This window comes from Cynocephalus volans, chromosome 2 (assembly GCF_027409185.1).
Source record: "Cynocephalus volans isolate mCynVol1 chromosome 2, mCynVol1.pri, whole genome shotgun sequence".
Taxonomy (NCBI): domain Eukaryota; kingdom Metazoa; phylum Chordata; class Mammalia; order Dermoptera; family Cynocephalidae; genus Cynocephalus; species Cynocephalus volans.
The window spans coordinates 66735191-66742555 of record NC_084461.1 but is presented as its reverse complement, the minus strand read 5'-3'; positions in this window follow the sequence as shown (position 1 = coordinate 66742555).

Below are 7365 nucleotides of genomic sequence, written 5' to 3'. Positions count from 1 at the left end.
ACAGAACTCACCTGAGTTCCTTTAGTTACCTTAATTAATTAAATTGATTTTCTCCATGAAATCTTCCTTAAAATGTTCTGTTCTGTTCTTTAAAATGTTTTTAAGAATCTGAACATGTTTTCCAAAGGCTATTTATTTACTTTAACAACTTCTCACTGCTTTATAGCAACAGCTGGTGGGTTTTTTCTACCACACTTTAAAGAAGACTCTTATTAGCTGGTTGCAGACCTTTCAGTGGGGACATCAAGATTCCATGCTCTCCAAATTAATCTCAAAGCACTGATGCTAATAAATGCAAGCTACTGCCTAGTACAATGCCTGACACAAAGTAGGCCCCCAATAAATACTTGTCAGATGAATGCCATGATGCCACAGAAGGGTAGAGGATTTGTGGGGAAAGTGGCCCAAATGTTTGATTTAGCCGGGAGAAAGGTGCAGTATTTCTACATTATAGCCCTTGTGGAAATTGGTTTTATTTTGCTCATTCTTCATGTCTGAGGCTTTGGGATACAGCACACCCAGGAGGGGTGCAGAAATAAATCTCTGCAGAAGAACACAGCAACACAAAGTGACCTTTCAGGCTGGATGTTGAAGGGAGCAAAGACTTGGACCCTTTGTACGAAAGCGTCCTGTGTATATTGTGGGAGGCTCTGATAAATGGTATTTGGAAAAGCAATGAAACTATTTGGCATGTCAATATGATTTCTTTTTTAACAATGACCTTAAGTAAATAATTGAACTTTCCTGGACCTATGTTTCTTCACATCAGCAATAATGGAGTTGAACCAGAAAAGATAGTCTCCTTGAGCTCTAAAATGCCATGTATCCATTTTAGTATTCAATTCGAAAGAAAATCTGGTAAAATAAATTGAGCATGTCTAACAGTTAAATGTATATACTCTATTTTAAATTAGATCCTCATGGTCATTAAAATTTCTGGAAAACTTAAATGGATTTTTCTCCCCTCTGTTTAATTTTTATTTCAATAATTACCTCTAACTTGTATTCCCAGCTTTTGATCTCAAATATGTATTAAATATGATATATATGTCATACATATGATTAGATTCTAATGTAATAACATCAATAGGGGTATTTCTAGTCAATCGGATATTTGATTTCTTTTTTTTTAATTAAAAATTTTTTTTATTCTTTTAAATTTATTTTATTTATTGAATCAAAATTGGTTAGACATATTTTAGGGTTTCACGACTGAGATATGTTGATCAAATCAATATTATTAGCATATATATTGTTACAAATCATAATTATTCTTTATGTCCCTTGTCCAATCTCTCCCCATCCCCCCATCTCTCCCCCATCTCCCTCTAATTACCCTAGATTTCTTCTCTCCTTCTGAAAGAATAATGGTTATGCTGTTGATTTTTTGCCTAGATGATCTGTCCAATGCTGAGAGGTGTGATCAGGTCCTGAGGCGATTTATCACGCTGAAGTGCAAATTCAGAAGAGCAGCTTCAATTCTGCCGGAGGTGGGAGAAGTAGACCGAAGCCAGTTGTTTAGGGTGATTAGCTGTTAACTAATTTTTCATGGGGTTGGAGCCCATCAGTCTAGTAAGGGCTTAGCTTAATTAAAGTAACTGATTTGCATTCAGTTGATGTAGGACGAAGTCTTGCAGTCCTTAGGTTAGAAATTAAATGAGGGGAACTCGGTCTGTTTAACCTAAATTTCTAGTTTAGGGTGGAGAAGACTGGTGCGAGAGGGAGGAGGAGTGTTGACAGTGTTACGAATGTTGGTAGGAGGAATGCTTGTTTCGTGTTTTCGAATTGCCATTTTGTTTTTGTGTTGTTAGTCACTGGGAATACAGTGAGGGCTGCGGAGTAGATCAACTGTATGTAGAAGCACAAGTTGAGTAGTGCTGCGATGGCTACGAATGTGGGCAGGGCAATGTTGCTGTTTTTACCACTTCTTGGATGATAATTCATTTAGGTAGGAACCCCGTGAGTGGAGGGAGTCCTCCTAGTGACAGGAGGACTAGGAGGATTGTGGGGGTGACTAGTGGTGTTTTGTTTCACAGGAGTGCTAGAGAGGGGATCGTGTGGTTGGTGTAGGGGTTGAGCACGGTGAAGATGGTGAGTGTGAGTGTGATGGAGATCAGGAGGTTGAGGATTATGATCGGGGGCTTGTAAATGAGGATGGCCATTGTCCAACCTATGTGTGCGATTGATGAGTAGGCTGTGATTTTTTGTAGTTGAGTTTGGCTGAGTCCTCCTCACCCTCCTGCTAGGATGGACAGGATGGCGTCGGTTAGGGTGATGTGGGGGTTGAGTAGTGGTGACATTTGGAATGTAATCGAGATAGGGGCTAGTTTCCGTCATGTTAGTAAGATTATGCCTGATGTTAGAGGGATTCCTTGTGCTACTTCTGGAACTCAGAAATGAAAGGGGGACAAGCCTAGTTTTATGATTCGTGCTAATGTTGGTAGCGTGGTTGCTAAGGTGATATTTATGTTTGTGATTGTTCATTGCCCTGAGTTTGTTGTGTTGATTATGACGGCTATGATTAGGAGTGTGGATGCTGTTGCTTGTGTGAGAAAGCATTTGGTGGCTGCTTCCGTTGACCGTGGGTTTGTTTTTTTTATTAGAATGGGAATGAAGGCAAGTGTATTTATTTCTAGGCCAGTTCAGATTATTGGCCAGTGGGAGCCTAATATTGTGAGTATGGTGCCTGTGAGTAGGGTCATGAGGTGATAAGAAGAATTATGGGGTTAATTAGTACGGGAAGGGTATGAACCAACATTTTCGGGGTATGGGCCCGATAGCTTGTTTAGCTGACCTTACTGTAGGATATGGTGTCATAGACAGCATGGAGAGTTTCGAGTTCTTAGGAGTGGGTTCAATTCCCATGGTTCTGGAAACAACAGGGTTTAGACTCTATCAAAGTAAGTCTTTTGTCAGACATATTTCTTAGGTTTGTGGGGGGATGCTTGATAGTAGAATAGGTATTGAGATGTGTCAAATACATAAGGCTGGTGTTAGTGGGAGGAAGTTTTTTCATGGGAGGTGCATTAGTTGGTCATATCAGAATTGTGGATAAGAGGCTTGGATTCATAGGAATAGGGCTGTTAGGAGGAGGGTTTTGGTGGTAAAGTTTAGTGTGAAAATTTCTGGTGTGGAAATGTCATAAAGTAGTCCTAGGAAGATGATGGTGGTGAGAGCGTTTATTATGATGATGTCGGGGTACTCAGCTATGAAGAACAAGGCGAAGGAGCCTGTGGCATATTCAACGTTGAATCCTGATACAAGTTCTGATTCGCCTTCTCCTAGGTTGAATGGGGCTCGGTTGGTTTCTGCTAGTGTTGAAATGAATCACATTATGGCTAGTGGTCACGATGGAAGGATTAGTCATATGAATTCTTGGGTAATGATGAGGGTTGATAGGGTGTAGGATCTGTTTATAAGTAAGAGTGACATGAAAATGATGGCTAAGGTGACTTCAAATGAAATTGTTTGGGCTACCGCTCTTAGGGCTCTAATTAGAGCATATTTAGAGTTTGAGACTCATGCTGATCAGAAGATTGAGTAGACGGCTAGGCTTGAGGTGGCTAGGATGAACAATATTGCCATGTTTAGGTTGCCCACGGGGTGGGGTATTGGTAATGGCACTCACATGGTGAGTGCCAGGGTGAGGGCTAGTGTAGGTGCGATGATGTATAGGGAGGTAGCTGATGTTAGTGGTCGGAGTGGTTTTTGGTGAATAATTTCACTGCATCAGCGAAGGGTTGAAGAAGACTGTAGGGGCCAACAATGTTGGGTCCTTTGCAAAGTTGTATGTAGCCGAGCATTTTCTGTTCTACAAGAGTGAGGAATGCCACTGCAAGTATAATGGGAATAATGAGTAGAAGCACGTTAATGACGTACATGTTGTTAGGAAGAGGAGTTGAACCTCTGACTGTAAGGTCTTAAGTTTTACTCTCTGCCATCCTAAGGAGCCCTGCTCTTGGGTGGGGCATCTGGGGATGGGCTGAATTGAGATTACATCATTCATTGGGGTCGAAGGCGCTTTTTGAAGTGGGCCTTATTTCTCTTGTCCTTTCCTACTGGGAGAAATGCAGTAATAGATAGAAATCAACCTGGATTGCTCTGGTCTGAACTCAGGTCACATAGGGCTTTAATCGTTGAACAAACAAACCTTTACTAGTGGCTGCACCATTGGGATGTCCTGATCCAACATCGAGGTCGTAAACTCTGTTGTCGATAGGGACTCTAGAATAGAATTGCGCTGTTATCCCTAGGATAACTTGTTCAGTTGATCAAGTTGTTTTGGGTCAACTGATGATTGTGTTGCTTCCACTGGTTGGTCTAGGCCATAGTCATTTGGAGGTTTTGTTTTACTCCGAGGTCACCCCAACCAAAATTTCTGGCTCAGAGGGTTTTGTTGTTGCTGCCTGGGTTAGGTTTTTGTTGTTTTGCTTGAGCTAATTAAAGCTCCATAGGGTCTTCTTGTCATATTTTTATATCCTCGCCTCTTCACAGGGAGGTCAATTTCACTGATTGGAAGCAGGAGACAGTAAAACCCTCATGTGGCCTTTCATACAAGTCCCTAATTAAGGAACAAATGATTATGCTACCTTTGCATGGTCAAGATACCATGGCCATTGAACTGTGTCACTGGGCAGGCAGTGCCTCTAATACCTGTAATGCTAGAGGTGATGTTTTGGGTAAACAGGCGGGGTTTATAGTTTCCAAGTTCCTTCTGCTTCTTTTAATCTTTCCTTTATGCATGTCTGTGTTGGGTTAACAATTGGGGGTATAAGTGGATTTTGGTTGGACAATTTTTATTTTATTGTTAATTATCAGTGGGCATCCGGTCTGATATAGGCTTTTGCAGGGAGAATGGGGTTCTTGTTACTCATATTAACAGTATTTCTTCTATATAAGTATAGATTGGTCCAGTTGGGTGCTAGGAGTTTGGTGCAGGTGGTAGGAATTAAGTCTTCGTGGTTGTTGATATTGAACAGCTTCTTAATTGGTGGCTGCTTTTAGGCCAACAATGGATGGTTCGTAGCTTACTCTGTACAGGGGGTTGAGTCCCAGGTCTAAAGGGCTGTACCTCTTTAGACTAGCATTTAAATTCACATTTGGAGTAGTGAGTTCTTTGGGTAAATTTAAAGTTGAACTGAAATTTTGCACTGGACAACCAGCTATCACCAGGCTCGGTTGGCTTTTCACCTTTACTCATAGGTCTTCTCACTATTTTGCCACATAGATGAGTTTGTCCTTGTGACTGCCTGTGAGTAGTTCGTCTGGTTTCGGGGTTTTTGGCTAAAGTCCTCTTTGTCAAGGTTGTTCTAGTTAATCCGTTATGCGAAAGGTACAAGGGGGAAGCTTTGCTATTTGGTTCTGGAGCTTGTTCTTTCATCTTTCCCTTGTGGTGCTGTCTCTATAGCGCCTGTGGACAATTTCTATCCCCTATACTTTTAAAAGTGTTTAAATGGTTTGGTTTAGAGTTGAGTTCTTTTTTCATGTTTGAGTTGTCTGGGCTAGAGCTGGTTCAAAGTGGTCAGTTGGTGTGAAATCTTCTGGGTGTAGGACAGATGCTTTGAATTAAGCTACACTTTGGTGTGTCCAAGTGCACTTTCTAGTACACTTACCTTATTATGACTTGTCTCCTCTGGGTCTGTTGGCAGTAGCTTTGGTAGAAATTTCGTCTGCAGTGGTATTTGAGGAGGGGGACGGGTGGTGTGTGCGTGCCTCATAGCCTTTTTCAATCAAGCTCTCTATTCTTGGTTTACTACTAAATCCTCCTTTGGCCTCCAATTTTCATGGGGGCTGTCGTGGGTGGGTTGTTCTGGGTTCGAAAATGTAGTCCATTTCTCCCATCTCATGGGCTGCACCTTGACCTAATGTTTTGATATGGATTCTTGTGCTTACTTTTTGTGGCTTGGAAGGGTTTGCTAAAGATAGCAGTATACAGGCTGAGTTGGCAAGGGATGGTGAGGTATATCGGGGTTTATAGATTACAGAACAGACTCCTCTAGAGGGATGTGAAGCACCGCCAAGTCCTTTGAGTTTTGGGCTGTTGCTGGCAGTACTCTGGTGAGCAGCTTCGTTTGACTAGCCGCCTGGGTTTATGGCTGAGCACAGTGCGGTTTCTAATCCCAGTTTGGGTCTCAGCTGTCATGTGTTCAGGCTGTTGTAAAGTCACTTTCGTGGTTTATTTTGTCTTTGGCTATGGCTTTTTACAGTTTGGATGTGGTTTAACTTTATTTGTTTTTTGTACCCTTAAACACGCTTTATGCCGAGCTTTATTTGTTTGGATCAATTGTATGACCGCAGTGGCCGGCACGAAATTTACCAATCCTTGGTTAGCATAACTTAGTCAAACTTTCGTTTATTGCTAAATTTTTATCACTGCTGTATCCCGTGGGGGTGTGGCTAGGCAAGGCGTCGTGAGCTGCCTGGTTGGCGTGCTTGATGCCTACTCCTTTTGGTTGTTGGTGACTTAGAGGGTGTTTTCGCTGGGGTGTGGATGCTTGCATGTGTAATTTCACTAGCAACTAATAAAAAGGCTAGGACCAAACCTATGTGTTTATGGAGTTTTGGGGACTCATCTTGGTATTTTCAGTACCTTGCTTTGGTAATTTAAGCTACATCAACTCTACTAATTTTCAGCTGGATGCTAAATTTTTGAATTTGGGTGCTATGTGAGTGTTGGGAGGGGGGTTAGAAACCCTGATGAGAAAAAGGGTTGGGTTTCAGACCATTAAGCCTAAATTTTTGCAAAATTTGGGGCAAAAATTAAGTTGCTTTACTTGAGGGTTGGGCTGAAACCTGCTTCTAGATGAGTTTATAATTAAATTTGGGGGGTGTTGTATGAGTGTCCTGTGGGGTTTTGTTTTGACTGTTAAATTTTAGTTTTCATAAAGTTTTGGTCATGGGGTGCTGTAGTGGGTATCTCCAGTCAATGGGCGGGGATATCGATTTTGGAGTTTGGCAGGAGGAAATAAACACCTATGGTCTGTTAAGATTGGGGAAGTTGGGAAGGGGGGTTTGCGGATTTAATCAGGACTAGTTGTGTGCATGCACATGGGTTGCATGTACGTGGGTTGCATGCATGTGGGTTGTGCCCTGAGGCACTGGCATGGTGTGCCTGGCTGTGGGAGGAGGGTCCGGTCCCCTTCCCCATGCCTCAGGTCCCCAGGTGGGCCCCGAAGCACTAGCGTCATGTGTCTGGTTGTGGGAGGAGGGTCCAGTCCCTGGATCCATGCCTTGGGTCCCCCGGCAGGTCCAGAGGCACTAGGGCAGTGTGCCTGGTTCTGCGAGGGGGATCCGGTCCCTTGATCCAAGCCTCCAATTCCCAGGCAAGCCCCAGGGCACTGGTGGTGTACCTGGGCCACTCAGCAG